This window comes from Gallus gallus, chromosome 9, assembly GCF_016699485.2.
Source record: "Gallus gallus isolate bGalGal1 chromosome 9, bGalGal1.mat.broiler.GRCg7b, whole genome shotgun sequence".
NCBI classification, from domain to species: domain Eukaryota; kingdom Metazoa; phylum Chordata; class Aves; order Galliformes; family Phasianidae; genus Gallus; species Gallus gallus.
Window position 1 is genome coordinate 1,556,556 of NC_052540.1, and position 22,869 is coordinate 1,579,424.

Here is a 22,869-nt window from a genome sequence, read left to right on the forward strand (position 1 = left end):
CCAGTGTCAGATTTGTGTTCTGTGGCAGGTTTGGAAAGAACTCTCTCTTAAAGCTCACGGTCTCAGACACAAGCAGATTCTCTGTATTTCCATAACAGATGCTTATTTTCAAGAAGCCCACTTGCTTTACTGGGTTTTGAGTGTATAGGGCTTGGGCCATGGGATGAATGCAGTGCAGATGTGCATGAGCAGGTCCTACTGAGCTCACCTTGCTGTCAAACCAGGGAAACGGGCACTAGTTTGCCTTGCAGGTGTAGATTTAGGCTTCTTATATGATTTCAGGCCTTAAAACTAGGTGTACTTGTGCTTGTTTTCTCTGAAAGCTTGGTTCCCCTGGCTAGAAGATACACTTCACATGGAGGGATGGTTAGGACCAGGAGAGCAGCCAGCCTGGGTGTGTGAATGCATCTAAATGCACCTTCACATGGCCACCACGCTCAGGACAGAATAGCTTCTGACGGGCGGCTGTTTGACCCCACACGTAAGCTGGAGGTCCCAGTTTTATTCCCAGTCTTTCAGTAAACCTCTCAATGATCTGAGTTGCTTCAACTCCTTAGGGTTTTTTTTTTTTTTTTTTTTCTTTTGGCTATTTGTGGCATTTTACTTAAATCAGGATTCTTCCAACTCTTTCATATAGAAGGCTGCTGTGAGGGCTGAATGGATTGGAAAGGGCTGTGAAGATCAGGTTATATGAGTGCCAGGGGCTTTGAAAGCTCTTTTAAAAAACAACATATGGAAGAATTTTCATCTTGTTGGACTGAAACTTTCGTAAGGATCGCATGGGCTTACTTCTGTGGGGGCAGCTGCTTTATGAGGGAGATGCAGGGATTTAGAAATGTAGTGGTTTCTTATGTGCCTTAGGCACTCTTGTGCTCCTGGGGTTCCCTCTGTGAAGGGAGTGCAACCCTCCACTAAGAAGGGTTGTACTTGCCAGCTGTATTCTCACCTCTTCTGGCAATCCTGTCATGTTGTGTTGGCTCAGGAGCCTGCTCCACCAATACCTCCGGGACAGAACAGAGAAGAAAACGGAAGCCATTAACCTTTTAGGGCACATAGGGATGGAGAAGCCTAGAGGGCAGAGAAGCTGTTCTGAAAGCAGAGAGCTCAGTGTGTGTGGAGCCCAGGTGCTGCGGTGGCATCCAGAGCTCCCTCGACCAACCCCACTCCAGCGTGCTTTCTTAGATTTTTACTGCTAATTGCTTTTACAGTAGCTGCTGCAGTCTGGAAAAGGGAGTGCTGCTAAGACATCGGTGTGTATATTGCACAATCATAACTAGAGGTTTTTTTATCGATGGGATTAGTACTTACGTTTACACTCAGATGTATTGGACGTAGTTCTATAATCTCCTGTGGCTGGAAAAGCAAATCTCCTATTGAATCTCTACTAATTGGGGAAATAGTTCAATACATCTGTATAACACCATAAAACACGCTTCAAAAATACATACCCAGTTTAAAAGAATTCAATTTTACTTTCCCTGCTATGTGGAGTAATACCATACCTTACTAGCAGCCCAATTGATTTCACAGGAACTGCTCATACAATAATGCTTGATGCATTAAAAGCAGCATTCGTCTTTGAAATGGTTTCAGCTTTGATAGTGATCTCCTCCTTATATATTTTAAAGGAAAAAAAAATTGCTATCACGAGCGTTCAACAAAACAGCTCAGTTAACTGAGTCATGCACTCTCTGTATTAATAGAAAGCATATTCCAATTTGTAATTAAGCCTCGCTGAAAACCTGATTTTGTATGGAGAAATGTGATGTGTGGAGATGGAGTAACCATTGTCTGGTCAAAATCAGATTGCTCTCTGGAGCAGCTGCTGCTTTCAGTTGCTCATGCAGGGAGGGCAGGTGCTGAGCGCTCAGTTCTTCAAGGCTGGTACCCCAAGCTGGGCCGGGTGGGTTAGCTCTATCTACCATGGCAAATGCATGATAGGAGATAACCTCTGAAAAGATTATTGCAATATAACATCAAAGGGAATAGGTAAACAACAATTTAAAAGAGCCTTTTGAGGTACTCAGGTTACTTACTGGTACCAGATCGGTCCCTTAAAATCTGCTTGCTCCAGGAACTGAGCTCCCCAGTGTGTGAGGATGGAGCCCACCTGAACACCGCACAGTGCTTATGCACTCAAAGCCATCCTTTACGTTGGCAGTATATGACATATCCATGGTAGCACTGCAAACTTTGGGAATAGCTCACAGGTTTTATATACATCTGTTATGTTTCTATAATGCATATGCAAAAATAGAAGGAGCCAGCAGATAATGGGAACAGGAGAAATGGATCAGGAAATTCCAGATCTAAAGCGTGCTTGCTATGGAGAGAGTATAAAATGCATTCATCAGGCTTTGACCTTATGGGTACGCGGGAGACATGTCTTGCACTACTCAATTCTATTAGAAATGATATGAATCCAAACTGAATTATGATGTACTGATAAAGTACAGTGCAATGTGAGGAAAAAAAATGGACTGGCAGAAACTATATCAAGTTTGCAATTGGAAGCAACAGTGTGTTGGGCAAAGCCACCCAGTGATGTGAGAGCTCACCTCTGCTCAGCATGATATATTCCACTGCAGTTAGTCAGGAATTTAGCAAAGTGGCTTGTATGACTCCTCTGTGGGCTCCAGTGAAACCAGCAACGTTCCTGGAAGCTGAAAAATGAATCATTTTCCATGGTTCCTATTTTATGGTCCTACAGAGCCCTTCCTTAGCTGCAAAGGAGTGTTTTATATAGGAGTCCCTTGCAGTTCATTAGGTGGTTAAGGTGGAATTAGGCAATTTGTAACGTTTAAAACCTGCATGGGGTTCAGAGGGAGCAGAAAGAGGCAGTTTTGATTTGAACTCAGTGAGGAGCTTTAATGAAATTAGTAAAGACAACACGGTATTGAATCAGGCTGTGGAACTCATTGCCGCGGGGAGCTGTTGGAGCTGGGAGCTCTGGAGATCAGCTGTTGATACCTATCTCAAAATATATTCACTGTTGTGCTGTTAATTTTCTTGGAGGGCTATAAAACCACATCCTATGATTTTAATGGTTATCATGTGAGTCAGTAGATATTTATGGAGAAAAAGAAAGACCTCTCATCTTCCAGTTGAAATTTCTTAAGTTTTCTTCAGAGGCTTTCAACAGGGGCCTCCGAGACCTTTAGATCCAGCCTAGTTTGACAGTGCTATATTGAACATACATGTCACATTTCATGCTTGTCCTGTGAAAAGCTCTTGATTTTATAGAAAATCTTAATGTTTCTGCAGTTTCAGCTTCAATGGATGTGTGCCAGCCTGCTGCAGTTTCACCAGTGCCATGGCACAGGAGCCAGGCTGACAGTGAAATACGGTTTTCCCAGCGTCCCTGAGTAAGAGTTCTGGTGCCTGAGAAGACTGTGCAAAGCAGCACTTAGTTTCAGCCTTTTACTATATTAAGAGACATAAATTACTACATTTTTTTCCTGTTTTCTTTCCCTTTAGAAGAATTTCTACATCTCAAAGCTAGGAGAAACTTCAATTGGCTTCAGTGGTGGCTTTGCTGGCTTGCACTGGCAGTCTGTGTTTCTTTCAGGTGCAAACCACTCAGTGTCCCTAAGAGTTGCATTTGTTTCCCAGGTTGCGCTGTTGACAACTCTGGCTAGTGTTTTCTTGTTTTGCTTTTCTGGAGGTGGAAACAATGAATTCCCTACAACTTATCTGTAGTTTTTTGATGGTGTGGATCTCTGAGAATCACTAGGTTTAATAGAGGGCACTTGGAAAAAATAAAGCTGTGGGTGCCTTATGTAAAAAGAATGACTTCTGGCCATTGTTTGCTCTGTTTGCGTTAGTAGGGTCAGTGGAGCTTGAGTGATGGAGTAATGAGAAGCTAAATATTGCCACGGGTTTGAGTTTGGCAGCTACACCGTGTTATTGCCGTACAGCTCTAACCTAAGCACATGTTGAATGCATCTTAGTGATGAGGTTTTGTGGGTTTTCTTTCAAGACCTTGATTTCCATTTCTGGTTCAGAAGAATGCAGGAGAGCTTTGAGGAGCTTGCTGTGCTTTTACAAATGCAACTGTACTCACGGTGCAGTATGTCAGATAAAGATGTGCTCATGTTATTCAACAAAGTTGTTCTCGTGTGACTAGTGATAGGACTAGAGGGAATGGCTTCAAGCTGTGCCAGGGAAGGTTCAGGCTGAATGTTAGGAAATACTACTTCTCTGAAAGGGTGGTCAGGCAGTAGAATGGGCTGCCCAGAGAGGTGGTGGAGTCACTGACCCTGGTGGTGTTCAAGGAATGTTTGGATGTTGTGTTGAAGGACATGGTTTAGTGAGAACTATTGGTGATGGGTGGATGGTTGGACTGGGAGATCCTGTGGGTCTTTTCCAACCCTGGTGATTCTGTGATTCTATGAAAGTCAAGTGCAAGGTCTGCACCTGGTCATAAACCTACTTCGTGAAAGACTTTGCTGAAATCTTTAGCATGGAAGGTCTGTCTTTGCTATCTTTTCCCTTACAACTACTTGTATCCTGTGCTCTGAGGTGGCACTGAAACCACTAATTTTGGGATCAGTTATGGAGCAGAGAACTGTCAGACCCTTTAGTGTTTCAAAAATTCATCTTTCTATCAAGCTACCTTTTTGCTGACTCCTGCCATATTTGTTCTGAATATGGTTAAGCACTACTTTGTGTTGAATGTGTGTTTTAATGAAGTGTGGGCTGTGTTCCAGTCAGCTGCAGCACTGCAGGCCTACATGGAGAGCAGTCTCATCACTGTGGACTTGATAGTGGTTTGACATATTCCACATTATCATCTCCAGTTATTTCATGGAATCACAGCACGGTTGAGGTTAGATGTGACCTCTGGGTCAGTCTGATCCCATCCTGTCCCAGCAGTGCCACCCAGAGCAGGGTGTCCTGGCTCACCTCCAATTGGCTTTGGGAGAAAGCTGAGGAGACCCCACAGCCTCTCCAGGTTATTCTCTCAAGATTTCTTCTGATAGTTCTCTGTAGGTTAATTATTGATTTCTTTAGGTCTGATTCAATATTTATGGAGTTGTTTGAGAGGTTCCAGGCACAGTTTGCCCTAAAGCAGACAGCTTTGGTTTCTCCCTTCCTCTGCCCTGTGTACTGGGAACGGTTAGACTAGAGATGCCCAGGGTTGCAAACCGGTGCTCTCATCTTCCTTAAAGCCCTTTTCTAATCACTTGCAGAGCCTGGGGACATTTCATCAACCCAGCAAGAGGAGATTCTCTATGGGGAGTAGTTTGCCCAGTTTGTATTGTTAAAACTTAATTAGTTAATGCAATTGACTCTGTTGCAATTATTTCTTAGTGATGTATAACAAGTAGCTGTTCTTACAGGCTTATAAAATGTTCCAGAGCTCCATTAATTTGCCCTTCATTAGCTATGTAATTTTGCTAATGATCCAGGATATTTAGAGGCGTTATGTCCTATGAGAATTATGAGTTTGATTGTGAGGCCTTATGGAAGAGTTGTGCGCATTGCTACATCCCATATTAGTCCCTGAAATTCGTTCTGCCCTGCTGCATCTAATTGTATTTTTTCCTTCTGTGCTGAAGCAGAGTCATCTATTGATAAATGAATAATTATTTCATATGTGAAATTACACATTTAATAGAAGTTTGAAGTGTTGGTGTTAAATGATTAGATTTGTTAATTGTGTAATATTGCTGGGCATAATGATGCATTTAACCATTAACATTTTTCCAGTGTGCTGCCTTTTAAATTCTCATGTGGTGTATTACATGTTCTCGTTGCCTTTTTATCAAGTGTTAATAATTGTAGAAAATAAAGATTAGAGTCTGGAATTGGAAATATCCTAACGGCAATAACAGGAGGAAAAATGGTGTGTGTCGCTGCAGACCTCAATTGCGAGGTCAGGCTCTGAGATGTACGTAGTACATTGATCGTTCTGAAAGTAATGCTTCTTATTTTTTTCCATGGAAATTGCAACAGATACAAAAAGCACAGTATTGCTATCTGACAAGGGAAACTTTCAGCTACAAAGCACTGTTTTTCAACATAATTACCACCATTGGCTATGTATTTTTGCCAGTGATGAACAAGAGTCTGCATGCTGCGCTCCTAAACACCTGCACAAGCAGAGGTGACTGCTGTCACCATTGCTGAAATGCATTCCCAACCCCTCACTGTGCTACATCCACTGCTTGGTCTCCATCAACATTCAGCAAGTGTAGATGGATGTCATTTGGTGCCATTTTTTCTGAGCGTAGGGAATTCAGTTATACAGCTTTGCTCCATAGGCACAGACTGCCCCTTTGCTGCCATCTGTCACACAGCAACAGCACATAATGGGGTATTGGAGGGAAGGTTCAACCTCTGCTGCCACCCCACCAACAATCAGTCTCTGCTTGGAGAAAGGACTTGCTTCGATGTGCCACACAACCACTCCTTAGCATTTTCATTTTCACAATGTATAACAGCAGAAACTGCAAAGAGTGAGACGCACCAGGGCTGTAGCTCCTGCCTCACTCTTTCTGCAGTCTCCTTCAGCCTAGGAGACTCAGATGGGATGTGCCACATCTCCTTTCCATGACACAGCAGCAGGAAGAAAGCCTACATGAGATCTGGACTCTACTTAGTTCCACAGAGCAGAGCTATCTCTAGCACGAGTATGAGAAGATCTGTGTAGGGTGTGAGGCAGAACATGGGCAGTGAGGCAGAAAACCAGCAGCTTTACGGCCTGTGCCTGCACCTGCAGAGGTACAAGCAAGACAGGCTGCAGCTGGGCTGGCCCTGGGTCCCACAGGTAGCTGTGGGGATGTTCTGCAGCAAAGCTGAGGAAATGGCCACAGTGGCTGTGCAAGTACCTGGGTCTGTCACAGGGTGCAGCCAGGCCTTGGCCTCACTCTTCCCTGCAGGTGAGCTGTAGGTGTGACCAGGGAGGTGCTGAGAGTGGGCAGAAGGACTGGAGAGAACTGCCCCACTTATGTCCATAGCATCGGCTCAGCCTCCAGATTTACCTGTTTGCAGCTTACACCTGTAGAAAGCTGATTGGCCTCTGTGTTTTGGGTACAAAATGGTCTCCAGAAGGATTATCTCTACAGATACTGCAGTAAATCACCTTTCATAGATCAAGCAGATCAGGCAACATCACATCACCGTTAGACCAAAGTTGAAACAATCCTTAGAAAAGCCAGAAAAGCCTCGGAAACTGCCTCAAACATTATCTTTGAAAGGAAAGCCATTTTGCTTCAAGATTATCATCACAATTTAGATGCTGTACATTGTACTAGGATAAAGAGGGAATTTGACAGATGAGCTTTTGCCTCTGGAGCCCCCAGATGACTGGAACAAGCTTCCCTTTCAGCTTAAATCAGCAAACAGCATAATCTTCTTTAAGCCTGGGGTTTAAACGGCTGTTTGAAGGAGGATTGTGCAAAATCTATTTCCAGTAATATGGTTACTGGAGCTAAAGAGTACGTGTTGCTTTCATGAGATTTTGGATGACCCTGTGGTGTGTATTAAATTATTTTAAGATTGTGTTTTGCAGTTGACCATTTTCATTTAATCGTTATGTAGATAAACGAGCCAGTGGCTGAGGACAGCACTTTGACTCTTGGACACTTCTTTAAATGCAGTGAGCAGAGTAGCTGTCAATGACTTGAGCAGTCCCTTATGCTGGCTGGAAGAAAGGTTGTGTCTGTTATGCCCATTGAGAGTCATAGTCCAGGTTTCATCTTTTGATGTGTCTAATATCAGCGAGAGAGCTGCTGATTTCACTAAGTTAATGGCAGCAGCCTTTCCTCTATCAACAATTTAAAGGTGAAACAGCCATTGACTGAAAGCAAAGGTGCTGTGGGGACAGGAAATGGAGTTTGTGTCTTCTGACTTGATGAGGGTTAACTGAGAAGTGTCCAGCCCACCACTGGGCTGCTTTGTTGCTGTGTTAGCCATAGGAACATTAGTATTGCCACTCTCTTGTTGCCTGTTCTTTGTGGCAAATAAATGGCAGTGGTGCTTTTCAATTGCATTAACAAAAGCTTGAAGAGGCTTGGAGTCTTTCTAAAAGAGGAAGCACTTCACCGAGAGTTGTCCTAAGTGGTATTCTGTACCTGTGGTAAGCAAGAGGTTGATTTTCTATTTGAATCATAGGTTGCCCAAGAGTTTTTCTTGGTAATCTGCCTTGTTTAAAGAGTTATCAGCCATCTGGGCAACTGGCTAACTGGGGCAAAATGGTAAGTTTGCACATGGATGACTCCAGTGCATGCTCTCTGGGTGTCTGCAGCATGTAATAAGAAATCCATGTTATTGGAGTCTGCTTGCCTGATCACTCAGAGAAGGCTGTCAGGTGAAGGCCCCAGGGACTGGAAAAGGGAAATCTCACTACTATTTTTAAGAAATGGAGAAAGGAAGATCTGGGAAATTGCAGGCTGGTGAGCGTCATGTCTGTGCCTGGGAAGATCTCTCTAAGATCCTTCTGGAAGGTATGTTAAGGCACGTGTGAGGCAAGGAGGTGATCTGAGACCGCCAGAACAGCTTCACCAAGGGCAGGTTGTGCCTGACCAAGCTTGTGGCCTTCTACAGTGGCAAGATGGTATCAGTGAACAAAAAGCAGGTCAATAGATCATATACCTGAGCTTGTGCAAGGCCTTTGTTAAAGTCCCACATCACATTCTTATCTCTAAGTTAGAAATATACTGATTTGAAGGAGGATCTATTCAGTGGATAAGGAACTGATTGAATACTCACAGCCAGAGGGCTGTGTGCTTTCTGATGTCGCCAGAGAGTCACTGTCACCCCATGACCTCACAACCAGGGTCCAGCCTGTGTCGCCATTCCTGCTGGTGACTCTTGAGTCCTCAAAGTCCTCTGGGATCATGAGACACTAAGAATTTGCCAGCAGCACACAAGACACCAAAATGCTGTGAGTGGATTCTGAGGCGTTAGCAATCTAGCTTGTAGAACTGTGAATGTCAAAGGTCCTGCCGCTGGCATTCAAGGTGTCTCCCACTTCTCACATGAGAAGTGCTGAGGATGGGGGTCTGCTGATTGCTCTGCAAGAGGCAGCCTCCAGTGAGCCATCCAATCCCCTCTGTGCCAGGGCAGCTGTGGACATGAGCCAGGAGGTGCAAGTGTAGCCCCAAGGATGGGACAGGCCTCCTCTGTCTGCCCACATCGGCCTATTGGTGCCATCCTGAGCCTTGTGCCATGCTCCCCAGGGGACACCTTCACCCACTGGCCACAGACAAGGTTGGGAAAGACCTCTTTCCCAATGGTTCTGGAGCATCTTTCCCTGGTGTGCAGAGTGCAGCCCCTCCAGGCCCCCTGGCAGCAAGTCTGCAGCCTGTCTTCGTGTAGTGGGAGCATGACTGGTGCAGCTAGTTTCAATCACTGCAGGGCACTGAGGATGCTGAATGGCTGAGCTGGGCCAGATAGGAGCTGACAGGTTCTGGAGACCATGCACACCACCACACCAGGCCCTGCTTCTGGGTGGGCAACCCAGCCTCACCTGGACAGCAAGGGAAAATGAAAGCACTGGTGGTGGAGAAACTTGAGACAATCTGCAGCTCTTCTGTCTCAGTTCCCACTGGCTCTTCTTCTGCAGTAGCAGAAGTGTCACCAACAGCTCGACATCATCATTCTGTTCACCTCTGCTCACCCCTGGTGAGGCCTCAGTGTCCAAGTTGGGTTCCCCAGTCCAAGAGAGAACTGGACAAGTTGGAGAGAGCCCAGGAACGGCAGCCAAGCTGCTGGGGGGACTGAAGCATCTCTCCTATAAGAAGAGAGCTGGTAGTGCTCCTCCTGCCAAGAAGAAGGCATGGGGGGATCTTGACACTGCCAGTAGGCAATCCTGCAACTGATCGTAGAACAGCTGCTTCTCTTTCCTTTTGAGAGATGAAATATGAACTCAACCTTGGATCCCACTGTAAAGAAAGAACAGAGAGCATGGAAAAATGTATTGGTCCAAAAAAAGCCACCTTATGATATTTTTCTTTGCCTAATCACTCAGAGAAGGCTGCTGTGCTGCTTGCTGAGCCAGCAGCTGTTCTGCTTTCAGGAGCATCTCTGGCTGGGACCAGCTTGCTTACTGAGGCATCCGGTTGGATGGAGCTAGCTGCAGTGTTGTACCTTGAGTGTGATTGCTCTGTCATTAGCAGCATGTCTTGTGTGGCCCAGTCTGCATTGAGAACTCAATCCTTTGAGCAGTGTTTTGCTCATGAGCCTCCTCCAGTATTTGGGTGTAGAGTTCTTGAGAAAAAATGCCTATTTGTTATAGTGCTGCCTTGATGAGAGATTAACTGTGCTTGAATATTAAAATTGCTAGCAACGAACTTCCTTTCAAAGCTGCAGGCAATGCTCTAAAATATCTGAGCTAAATTACAGGTTTCTGCAAATAAAATGCTGTGTTCTCAGCCTCTACTAGAACCACTGACAGCGCTTCTGTCAAGAAGTGCACATGGCAAACACATTTCTTCTTAGATTTTTGCATCTTTATTGCTTTTGTTATCAATGCGACTTGTAGACTGTTCCTCCTTCTTTCCTGCCTTTCCTTGCGTGAATGGGGCGAGAGAGCTGTTGGAGAGGGTCCAGAGGATGGCCACAAAGATGATCAGAGGGCTGCAGCACCTCTCCTATGAAGACAGGCTGAGGGAGCTGGGCTTGTTCAGCATGGAGAAAAGAAGGCTGTGGGGTGACCTCATTGCAGCCGTACAGTGCTTAAAGGGAGCCTGTAAACAGGAGGAGAGTCAACTCTCTGAAAGGATATATAACAGCAGGACAAGGAGAAATTGTTTTAAGTTGAAGGAGGGAAGATTTAGGTTGGATGTCAGGGGGAAGTTCTTCACTATGAGAGTGGTGAGGTGCTGGAACAGCTGCCCAGAGAGGCTGTGGATGCCCCGTCCATCCCTGGAGGTGTTCAAGGCCAGGTTGGATGGGGCCCCGGGCAGCCTGGGCTGGTATTAAATGTGGAGATTGGTGGCCCTGCCTGTGGAGGAGGGGGGGGGGGCTGGAGCTTCATGGTCCTTGTGGTCCCTTCCAATCTGGGCCATTCTGTGTATGTGAGAGAGAGAGAGATCAATACAAGGGTTTGAACAAACTGCCCTTGCTATGCCAGGAGAACACGTAGCAAACAGTGTACAGTGGCAAACCTCCATGGAAAGAAGGTCAACTTAATTTAGAGTATCTGCTTGTTTAGTCGTACTCTCACAAGTGCCAAGTAGCATGAGGCTGATGTGGCTGTCCAGCATCCAGGCACCACAGCTTGTTTGCCCACATGGACCCTGTAGACAAGGTAGAGAACAAGGTATGCTGGCTGTAAGGTCATGGTGGTCGTATGTCATGTGTGTTTCCAAGGCTGGCTGAGTGTGTACGTGCTAGTTTTGAATGTGACCATTGTATACTTCAGGACGATACACGGTGATAGCGGTCTATTTTTCTATCTATTGTTTCATTTCTCTCTATCATTAGGGTTTGGTTTTCTGAGTGCCTTCTTGACTCTTCCCTTGTCCTGTGTCTTCCCACCATCATCTCTAAATTCAGCTGTATTCACTGTCCTTTATGTTTTTCATATGGGAGTTCCTGAGAAATTGACTGTAGATTTGGTGGATCATGACCTTCTGTCAGCACCTGCCACTCTTGCATTCCTTCTGCAGTTCTGGTTCTTCCACACCCATATCTTCCCATATATCCACTATTTGTACCACTCTCAACATTTCTGTTTTTATACAGAGTGACCACATGAGCTGTACTATTTGGCGATGACTTCATTCCCTTGCAGTGTGTTGGGAATACGGCAAGTTGCACAAGCACTTGATTTATTTATCATTCCATATTTTAAATATTTTAGTGAATTGCTGGTACTGAACAGATAATATCTGTAGATCTTAACAACTGATCATGTATGGTTATGGTAATCTGGAGAAAATGCAAATGAGCTATGAAAACTGCTTCCTCTATAAATAAAACCATTTAGCTTCAAAGCAATATTGCCATGGAAATTCTTCACTGATAAAGTGGGTGTGAGTTTTTTTGCATTTAGATTTCCTGAGTCTTTTTATTTTATGTAGACAGGATGCCAGAAGAAAAAAAGCCATAAACTGGGATATTGCATATTTAAATGATGTTATTTTATTTCATCTTCTCAATTGCAAATCTTTCTATTTACAATATGCAGCAATGAATGAAAATTTATAAATGAGAAAAAAGAGGAAATGTTATTGTTGACAAGGATGAGCTGAATCCAGTGCTTGCTGAAAGCTTGTGACTGTTTCCAGTTGTCTTCAGTCCTATACTTTAAAATATTCTTCTAATCAGCATTTCTTAAATGCATTTGGAAAACTTAGTCTGAACAACACTTCGACAGTGGAATTAAATGAGCCCTTGAGAGAAAACATGCCTAACAGATCTGAGTGAGTGGTGCACCATAGGGCCAATTGCCACCAGCGCAGGATGGTGGATGCCAGGTGGTCTCACTGGTATTTACTTCTTGTTTGGCCTCTACGTGCTGTACAAGAGCTCTATGCTGCATCAGCATTGCACTGATGGACCTTGGAGGATCCAGTTGGGAGCTAATTGAGATGTTGCTTTGGTTTTATCGTGTCCTTAGATTTCTCCGTGCATTTTGCCTAATAATCCATACACAGGCAAGTTAGTAATCAGCACTATTATTTTGCTTTACCGAAATTATAATTGTGCTATGAATGCCACACTTGTTGTGATACCACTTCACTCAATAGCACAGACTTTGTCTAGGGTAGGTATGTGTATACTATAGTATTTTAATGGGATTGTTCATGGCAGACAGTATCATTTCTTCTTACAAAGTTTATGTTAAATCACATTATGCTGGATTGGATGTAAAGTTGGCATAAAGTTACTCTTGAAATCATTTATTTTTTAGGGTGAATCAGTTGAACGATGTCCTTTGCAACCATTTTGCTTTTTGATTTCACAGCAGTATCTCTAACTGCATTTACCCTCTCCTAGAATGACTCTCTGATTTTGCAGTCTCTAAGCCCTATCAGACTTTGCATTCTGAATCAAACTTAGAGATTTCTGGATTAAGCTTTATATAGGAACTTATGCGGTCACACAGTCTTGAAAAGGATCTGGAAGTATGTTGGTGCAGCAGTATGAATGAAGCCATCCAGCCATTTATTTTAAAGTATGGAGGAAGAGCTTTGTTCAATATCCATTTCTCTATCATACATTACCTACAGTCAGGCTAATTAGCCTATGCTGCTGGAAGACTGGTGTCCTTATGAATTAATGATCCAGTGGTTAAGATAAAAACTTCCCTTTATTGATCATTACTGCTGCATTCAATTAAACTGAGAATTAGTTTCATGAAATCAAGCTCGGCCTAGTGGCGGTGATCAAGCACGCCATGCACGCTGTTAATGTCTCCCAGAGGAAAACTTCAGCCTGGTACTTCATGCCTTGCACCTCCCCATCTGGCAGCAGGAGCTGGCTGAGTGCCCCCTGCTACCTGATGCACAGATTGCTCATCCCTGGCCTCGTCCCTGTGCTCAGAGGAATGGCCTTTGTGTGTGGGTTTGTATTTTCCTACAGTAAGCAGGCCTCGTTATCTGCTTTGACTGAATAAAAAGTGCATCGCTGTCCCATTGTGAACCCCTCTCAAAACCCACGCTGCGAGCAGCGAGAGCTCTTGTTTTTGGCATTGCTAAAAGTAGAAAAGCAGTGCCGATCCCCATGGCTCCTTAGTAGAACTGAAGAGCCGATTTGCAGTCAAAGTGCAGATTCCCCTGAGGAGTTAATATCTGACAGATGAGAAGCAAAAGCTTTGTTGATAAGACAGCAGATTTTGAAAGTATTGAAGCATTCAAAAAGGACCATTCAGCTTAACACACAAAGCAGAAAGTAAATGGGCTTTCAGCCCCTCTGTGGCCCTGGGAGTTGTGGTTGCTTTCAGCACACCCCTTTTGGCTGAATTTGCCTCCCCTCAGCTAATGATGTTCCACATTCCTTAGGCAAGCCTCCATCAGAAATATGACAGCCTTCTTGGGCTACTGGTGAGATACAAGGTTATCTCCCTCTAACGATGCTTGATGTCTCTTTTCTCACCTGCAGAAATCTAAGTATTCCCACACCTATCAATGTACAATTACTCCTTGGAACAGTTTGTTTCCTCATCAGATGGAAATCTGCAGGTTCATCCCCCTTTGAGGATTACATGAGTGATCACCAGCCCTGTGCCAGAAGTACAGCCAGCCTTGGTTTCTGTGCTCTGCTGAACTGAGCTGCAGTGAATCAAAAGACCACTGTCTTTGGTGGGGGGCTGCTGATGTGTCCGAAATTGCCCCCGGAGAGGGAAATCATAAAAGCTGCTTCGTTCTCTTTTCCTCTTCCCTGAACAGATACATTTCAGTGGTGAATTGTCCTCTTTAATGTTTTTCCATATTCCACATATGACAGTGTGCACAGCACTTGTGGGCATGATCTTGACTAAATCAAGTGTAATTGTAGTGATCGCTGTGCACGCATGAAATGATCCCTGCTGTGACTGAAGGTCACATAGTGTAAGAAAAAAGTTCTTTCAATGTTTGCAGAAAAGAAAGTGTGCAAACAAAGTATTTCTTCAACCTCTGAATGTAATTATTTTCCCCTAGTGATATTTAGCCTCCATACAGATTGGATGCTTACTGGCATATTCCTCACTAATTTGCTGAGGTTTATTTTTTTCACAAGGAACTGATTGTGTGAGGGCTACTTCATGAGTAATGCCTCCTATTTATGATTTTGGCTCACTGTCAGATATGGATGTTGGTGGGATGGCAGCAGAGGCTGAGCCTTCCCACCAGTATCCCATTACATGTTGTTGCCGTGTGACAGATGGCAGCAGAGGGGCATTCTGACAAATGGTGGCTGATGTAGAGGTGCAGATGGAGCAAAGTTGTGGGGTTGAATTGTCTTTTGGGTTAGGAAAGGGGTGATCCTTCTGGATTTCCTGGAACTCAGACAAAACATCAACTCTGACTGCTACATCGCATTGCTGACTAAGCTGAAGGCTCAAACTTTCATTCAGGCCAGGGAAGAAGACAATCCTTCTCTTGCAACGTGATGATGCCAGTTATCAGTTGAAGTTTGTAGATTGTGGAGCACACTGTCAATCTTGGCTGGGCTGTCCTACCACACTCACTGTGTAGTGCAGATTTGGTGCCTTCAGACTTTTGTCTATTCGGGCTAATGAGAGATGGACTGCATGGGCAGTATTTTCCTAGCAACAGTGCCAACGTAGCATCTGTGAAACAGTGGATCAACTCCGATGGTGTGGATTTTTACAAGCATGGCTCTTGTTCATTGCTGGTAAAAATGCATAGCTAAATGTGGTGACTATGTGGAAAAATAGCATTTTGTAGCTGAAAATTTACTGTAATGAACAGCATTATTGTGTTCTCTGTGTCTGTTGTAGTTCCCATGGAAACAAACGCGAGGCATGGGAGGCATTACTTTTGGAGCAAGCCACGTGCTTCATGCTGATGCAGAGTTCTGTATTTTCCTATGAACTCTGTCAGAAGCAGTTCACGTTTGATGGCCCTTTGATTTAATGTGTAAAAATCGGAAGAGAGAAGACTGATTGTTTTGCATATTTCTAATCACACAATCACAGGGTTTTTTGACTTTAACCTTCTCAATTCAAAGCTTGACAAGTATACCTTCTGCTCAGAAAACAGAAGCTTTAAGGCTTCAGAAAATTACATAGGTATGGATGCTTTCCTTTTTAAAACATGACTAGCTTTTGGTTGTGGAAAATCTGATTTATACGTACGTAAGCCTTCTGTCTTGGAGGCTAAAGGGCAGAAAAGAAATACAGTGAGAGCTATAAACTGGACTATTTAAAACAAAAAAAAAAACCTGAGCAAAGCTTTTCCTGCATAAATAGAAGCAGTATTAATTTATCTGCTGAAAATCCACTGATTTTATAACGTAGGAACTCTTCTGACAGCTAAAGCTGCCTATAAAATTTTTATGTCATCGTTATTACTGAGTCATTTTTTGCAGTGTACATTATATATGGCTATTTTTTTTAACCACTAAATTACTTTCAGTGAATTTTCTGACAACCGGGCTTTGCAAGTAAGTTTTCCTTTTTTTTTTTTCCCCACCAGGTGAGTTGTGGAAACTGTTGAATACTCATTCTGTGGCAGGAACTTACTTGAAGAAAATACTCTTTTTTGTAGTCTTTCCTGCTTCCTTTACCAGAGAGATATATTAAAGCTTTGAAAGGATAGAAAGGATGCTTCCGTCTGACACCCGTTCAGAAACAGCAGAGTGCTGAGAGAGGAAGCCTGCAGTGGGATCAAGCCGAAGAACCTGTAGGACATGGTGAAGGTGTTGGCAATACTGCTGCACCCTCTATCTGGAATTATTTGAGAAGCTGTTTTCTTTAAAACCTTAAAGCAGCTTGAAAACCAAAAGCAACTTAGGAGAGTCCAGAGGATCTTCTTCATTTTGGGTTAATGCTTGTCAATTAATGCATGCTTCTGTACGTATTTATAGCAGGTGGCATTGCCCTGTGCTGGCAACTTCTAGACTTGGATGGAATTAAGAGTGCAAAGTAAAAACTAGTTGAAGTGTGCAGCCAGACCAAGCTGAAATTGCTGTCAGGTGTTGCATGCAAGAGGAGGAGAGAACTTCAGGATTCTCAGTGTGGTAGAACTTTCTCCTGCGTTTTATGGAGTTTTCAGTGAAGCCCTTAAATCTGTTGTCTCTTCAAAGTAGAACACATTGGTATATCCTAAATGGAGCATATATGAGTCTGGCAGTGTAGTGGATGAGAATGAAAGGTCCCGGAAGGCACAGCCCCCTCCTCTCTTACTGTTTGGCTACGGAATGATTTTGAAACTGTCTTAGGTGCTGAATTCCCCATTAAGTTGGACACGTACACGTCTTGGGACAGCTTTGGAGGGCTGACTGACTTGTGTGGCTGTAACCCTTGTGTAGATCAGAGAAGTTCTACGTGGGGCTAAGAGTGAAAAGAAGCAGCAGCTGTGTAAGGCCATGCTTTTATTGTCTTGGTTTTAAGTTCATGTAATTTGGGCTCCTTACATCTGTAGATAGGAAAGTATCAGCTCATTGTCAAACAAGTAACTATTGTTTGAATGGTTTATTGGGAGGATTTGGATGTCTGACTTGCAGAGGGAGAAGCGTGTTAAAGCTTGACGAATCATTGAATCTCTTGCTTCAAATTTATCCTATAGTGCACATTTTGCAAAACATGTTAAAGTGAATTATATCCCAAACAGTCTGTGACTTGTTACAGGTGCCTAAGAAAGAGAGATTCCCAGCTCCAAATACTTGTCAGGTATGTCCAGCTCCACATTCCATGGTGATTCCTCCTAATAACTTGCTGTTGATGAGAGGAGCCTCTTGTTAGATTCAACTGTAAGTGAATTAGTTGAATTGGATTGGCCTCTTCCGTGGATGCTAGTTTACACCTAGTACCCTGGATTTATTTAGAATAAGAAGCAATAATCTTCAAGATTGTATATTCTGGCTTCCATTGTTGTAGACCAAATTCTACTTTAGTTTCTGTTCACTTTAATTCTGAATTAGAGCATTCGCTTGCAAGGCCCAGACTTTGAATTGGTTAGTTTCATCCATTTTCAGTACTTCTGGGTAGACAAATCCATAGGTATTTAGAGAGGTTTCTTTTCTATTGTGTTTTCTATCTTGAGAGCAGTTTGTGATATTTTGTCAGCAGATACCTACTCCAGCCTTCAGCTGAGGGAATTAATTTACCTAGTATCCAGCAACTTCATAGTACATATAAAATAGTCTTTAACAGAGTTGATGACTGGGGAAAAAAATAATCTTGAGGAAAGATTAGATTATCTTCCTTTTCCTCTAAGAAACAAGGTGTTTCTAAGTCTAGATGGAGATAACGAGGAGTGAAAGAACACATCACTGAAGGCAGTCTCTGAGAAGTGTAAAGATATTCTACTCCTTTCCTCCAATTGAAGATAAGCTGCTTGGTGCTGGGAGCCAGGTGCAGCAGAACAATTAGAGGGAATTGCACACGCCAGTCCAGTTAAGCCACCCTTGCTTTCATGTAGCCAGCAGACCTGGGCAATGTGTATGGACGCTGTGTGGAGAGAGTTTTGCTAGTGCTGATTTCAGAGCAGTGCTATGGAAGAGCAGTGATGTACACATGTGCTAAACAGACCATTCAAGCATTACAGGAATCGGCTTCACCTTTCTGAAAATATTCATGCAAAAGCTTCTTAAAAGTTCAGGAGAGTGAGTGTTATTTGCCTGGTGTGCATGGATGCTTCTTTTATACTCATTCTATGCTGGATCCTCACGGGTTAATCTTTTGTAAGTGTGAGGTTTCTTGTGGCATGCTTGGCCAAATCTGATGTAGACTTCAATTTGAAGTGAGCAGTGTGTTGAAAAATGAAATGTTTTTGAAAGTTAAATTGCAGTCATTTATATGAAAATGCCTCAAGGTAGTTCATTTCTGTCCCCCCCAAAATATACTCATTTTATAGCACATCAATAATTCATGTGCATATGAGTTGCAGGCATAAAGCACAAAAATGTACGTACTTCATAAAGCAAAGGTTTTTGTGAAACAAACAAGAATTGCTGCTGTCTGAGTGATCGTAATGCCTGATTAGCTCCCATACTATTTAATTTTTTGATGGATGTTCATGATTGTTCATCAGCACAAGAAAGGAAAAAGATCCTCTGCAGTGGTTTGTGAGAAGTCTCCAGGAATGCCTCTCTCACAATATCAATTTTATAAGCGGAGTGAGGCACTGTGAGGCAGAAAACTTAAGACTGTCAATTTGTTGCATTCATGGCAAGCTATTGCACTCTGCCTTGCTAATGCAGATTGAGGAAGAAGGTACCGATTGTGCAGGATAACCCCAATAAACACTACATCTCTACACTAGAGTGGGGATCTCCAAGGAGCGTTTGGTGGAGCGATGAGTGCTTCCTTCTCCAGAATCAAGGAGGATTATTTCCCCCCCCTCCCTCGGTGTATGCTTTTTAAAACAAGAACTTGGCCACTCAGGACCCTTTGGCACACAGCTATGATAAGGGTGCCCCTGTCTTGGTGCTGCCTCATGCTAGTTCAAGACGCATCTTTACTGAGCAAACATTGTTGCGCCATTAAAGGTTAAATGATTCTTGATCTCCTGTCCATAGATGCCTGTTGTACATACTAGTAGTTACGCTCTACCTACGTACAGATGAATTTTGGAAATAGATGAGCAGTCCCCATAAAGGTAATGTCTTAAAGAGCAGAGTCTTTCTCCTGCTTAGGAGATACACCATCTTTTTTCTGAACACAGGTGTTACACTGTACCTGGGAGCAGAGCATGGTGTGGGCGCTGGCTCCAAAGCCTGAACATTCAGGAGGATGCTGCTTAGAAAGCCAGTACCAGAGAACAAAACTGTCACGATCTGGTGTCTCCATGGGTTTCTGATTGGTGTCAGTGCAATCCAGCAGGATGTATTTGACCCATTAAGTCAAAGAGCAAGCCTGAGTAGGGGCTGCTACCTGCATATGCCCTTTCTTCAGCTTATTATTTGGCAGATGCATTGACCTGAAGAAACTTGCATTAGTTCTGACTTGGTAGAGAGAGTCTGTCTGAGGTCTGTTCCTCCAGAATTCATTTATTCTGTGGCTTCGAGGAAGCCTGGACGTATTGACTTGCAGGGCATGCCATACAACATAATCTGTCTGAGCACTGCCAGGAGGGAAAGATTAAGAGTTTTAGGGCTGCGGACAGAGAGGTATTAATTTTAAATTTGTACCTGAGGCTCTGAAGGATTCTTGCCTTTAAAGGAAATGGCCATGGGAATTTTGGGCAAACATGGCTATTTTTTATATAAGTTATTTCGTGGATTTGATTTTTAATGTCTTATAGTGCTGTGGGTTAAGTCACTTTTAAATATAGGCGCTTTTAAAATAGAATAGTGATGATGGTAAATAATTGTGAGTACTGGGAGACACGTCTTGGAGGAGAGGACTGCAGTTACATCTTAAAGGAGCAAAAAAACAATTCTCTGTAATTCTATGCTGCGTTTTTACTCCTGTGGTCTTTTAGTGAGGTGAGTTTGGTTTTGAATATGCCTTTGAGGACTGTTGCCCGGTAAGAAAGTATAATCAAATCACTTAAGGGATTGATATGGCTTTTTCTGTGGATTATCTGGCTGTGGCTGTAATAACAGTGTTTCTTTCCTCTGGCAAGTCAGTGCTGTACGCTGCCATGAAATGCCTGCACACTTAAACTTTATTGCAAATTTAAATTACTTACATTATTTTGTTGGACAGTAATTCCCCGAAGCATTATAAACCAAATCATTAATTACTGTTTCTAATGTGCACGATCCATTGGAAAACATTAAACAACGCTCACGGTTCCCTTTATTGTTATTGCTCTTCCAGTCCCCGAGGCAGCAGATCAGATGGGAACTCCTGGGCAATCTCTTACTGACATTCTGTGCTTCTGACATAGATGGCTATGGGCTGCAGATGTTCACAGGAACATATGGGATCTGCATATTGTCTTCTGGAGTTATGAAATATACTGTTTTAGAGGGGAAGGATAACCGGATCATAAATATTAATGGGTGCAGCTGTAGTTTGAATGACTGGAAGTGTCGTAATGGAATTCCATACTTTTCTTATTTTCATTCACAGATGTATTTATTTCCCCCACTCTACTTTACAAGTTAAGATCTGTTTTTCAAATAGCTCTTTGGTAAGCTTACATATTGTCTGAAAATGAGACTTTTTTTCTTGACACAAACATCTGAACTAAGATGCATTGTACAAATAAAATGTGGTTTTCATCAGAAGATTTAAACCAGTGGTTTGCCTAGCAAAAACCTGCTGTCTTGTTTTTCTACAGAACACTGGTAATCACACAACTGTGTAGAGCTGAAAATTCTGCATCTCTTCTCTCTGAAGTTCAGAGAGGAGCATTACCGAGACCCCTAAAATGATCTCACTGTTAAGAGTAGGTTGGATGCTGTTGAATTGAATCTCTCTGACTGTCTCTGTTCTTATCCTGCAAATAAATGTTTCAAGTAAGTATATTTCCAAGATCTCAGGAAGGTTTGTTTGAACAAAGGTATCAATTACTAGGCCTCTTAGAGTGGCTTTGTAAAGCCAGCCTCTTTGTAGCTTTCTACTTAACGTCCTTGATGTCGAACATGTGCATCTTCAGGCGCAGTTATGTGCTTCCTGCATCACTTCATAGTAACTTCTATTTGGCTGGGTGATAGCTAGCTTCTGGTTAATATACAGTTTCCATGTGGGCCCTTTTCCTGTGTATATGAGTACAAGAAGGAAACTGGCACTGAGTGGCCACTGTGGTCGTTGTACCTTCAGTGGAGATCAGTGGTCTGCATAGCTCATTTATCCTATTGGTTTTGCTGGTAGAGGTCTTCCTGGCTGCTGTTTGGTGCCTTTGTTTTTCTCTTTTAATTAAAGAAAAACAACAAACACATTTCTTTTTTGGGAGCACTTAACAAGGCTGGGGCTTGAAGGGGGAGCGTTACTTCCCTCAGAGCAGTTGCTCAAATTCTCAAAATATTCTTGTTTTTATTTGTGCTTTTAATTTGTGACATTAATTTATGTCTCTGCGAGCCAGGTTGTAGAGAACTGTCTGCGTGTTCTGTGCTGACAAAATAAACATTGGCTGTCATGTTTTAATTATGCTATAGGATTTGATTGCTGTCTTGTACTGCACTTATGAGGGCCTAAAGCTTTCTTGTATGCTTTTAGAAGCTGCCCTGAAGTATTTTTTTTATTTATTTATTTTTTTAGGAGCTGTCCTTAAGCAAGTTTTGATTTTTTCTTGTGGCATTTTTGTTAAGGAAGGGGTTGAGGATAGGGAAGTAGTGTCATTACTCTGGGCACACTTGCTGTGAGGTGATTAGCAGAGATTTCAATGCTGCGTCCTTGAAGGACCTCCTTTCTTAACCTGTAATGTGAGTGTCAATAACTCACATAGGTGATTCTTCAGAAAATAGTCTGCCATGTGGCAATGACCTCAGATTAAATTACATGAATTCATACAAATTACTGCCTTAACACAGTGACGTATTTATGGAACCTCAAGTTTTGCATATACCGCTTTAAATCTCTTTTTTACAGAAAGCAAAACTAAAAGTCTGTTTATAACAATCTGTGATCTTTTTAATTTGTGCAGGTAAGAAAACCTGGAGGCACTTAGACATAGGGTTTGAGTGGTGCTGTGTGGAGCCAAGGGTTGGTCCTTGTGGGTCCCTTCCAACTTGGGAAATTCTATGGCTCTGTGAAATATGTTTATCACAGTCCTTCCTAGGAGAAATTCATTCAATTTAATGGGATTCATCAAAGCTGATTATAACTCAGTGGGATCCATTAACTGCTTCCTCAGTCAGTGGGGCTCCCTTTGAGCGAAATCGGTGGGACCAGGCCTCAAAAAGGAGCTCAGCACCACGTGGCAAGTAGGCCTCTCACTGCAGGTCTGCTTGTTCTTTATGATGCACTCCTCTCTTGTTACTGATGTTCTTTGATTTTGGCCTCATCCTTTCTTTCTAAATGCTGATAAGGCATTAATTGGTGTAATCCTGCCCAGGACAATGTACTGGCCTTTGTTTTTACTGATGATTAGCAGAGACAAAGGGAAATGTGGTTTGGTATGAATATGCACAATATTTTAAGTCTTTTCAATTTCTGCATTGTCCTACGTGATAATTTCTTCTTATTTATGTGGAGGGTTGTGAAGGATGAGGTATTAGATTCTCTACTGTAGTTGTGTTGTAGGGAGATGTCAGAATGTTGACAACATGCATCCTTTGTCGCAGGGGGACCTTAGGGCACCAAAAAAGTCTCACATTTGGGCATCAAAATGTTCACTTACAAAAAAAAGTTAGCTG

General features: G+C 42.9%; 1 long non-coding RNA gene across 2 annotated transcripts in view; it reads left to right on the forward strand.

Moving 5' to 3' along the window:
* The first annotated feature begins 8,778 nt into the window (after window positions 1-8,778).
* The window catches only part of LOC121111495, a 61,852-nt gene continuing 47,761 nt past the window's right edge, over window positions 8,779-22,869 (forward strand). Inside the window, exon 1 of one of the 2 annotated variants that reach the window (XR_005862342.1) lies at window positions 8,779-8,890. This is a non-coding gene — a long non-coding RNA (uncharacterized LOC121111495). The remainder of the gene's footprint in view (window positions 8,891-22,869) is intronic. The other variant, XR_005862340.1, reaches the window with a different exon arrangement.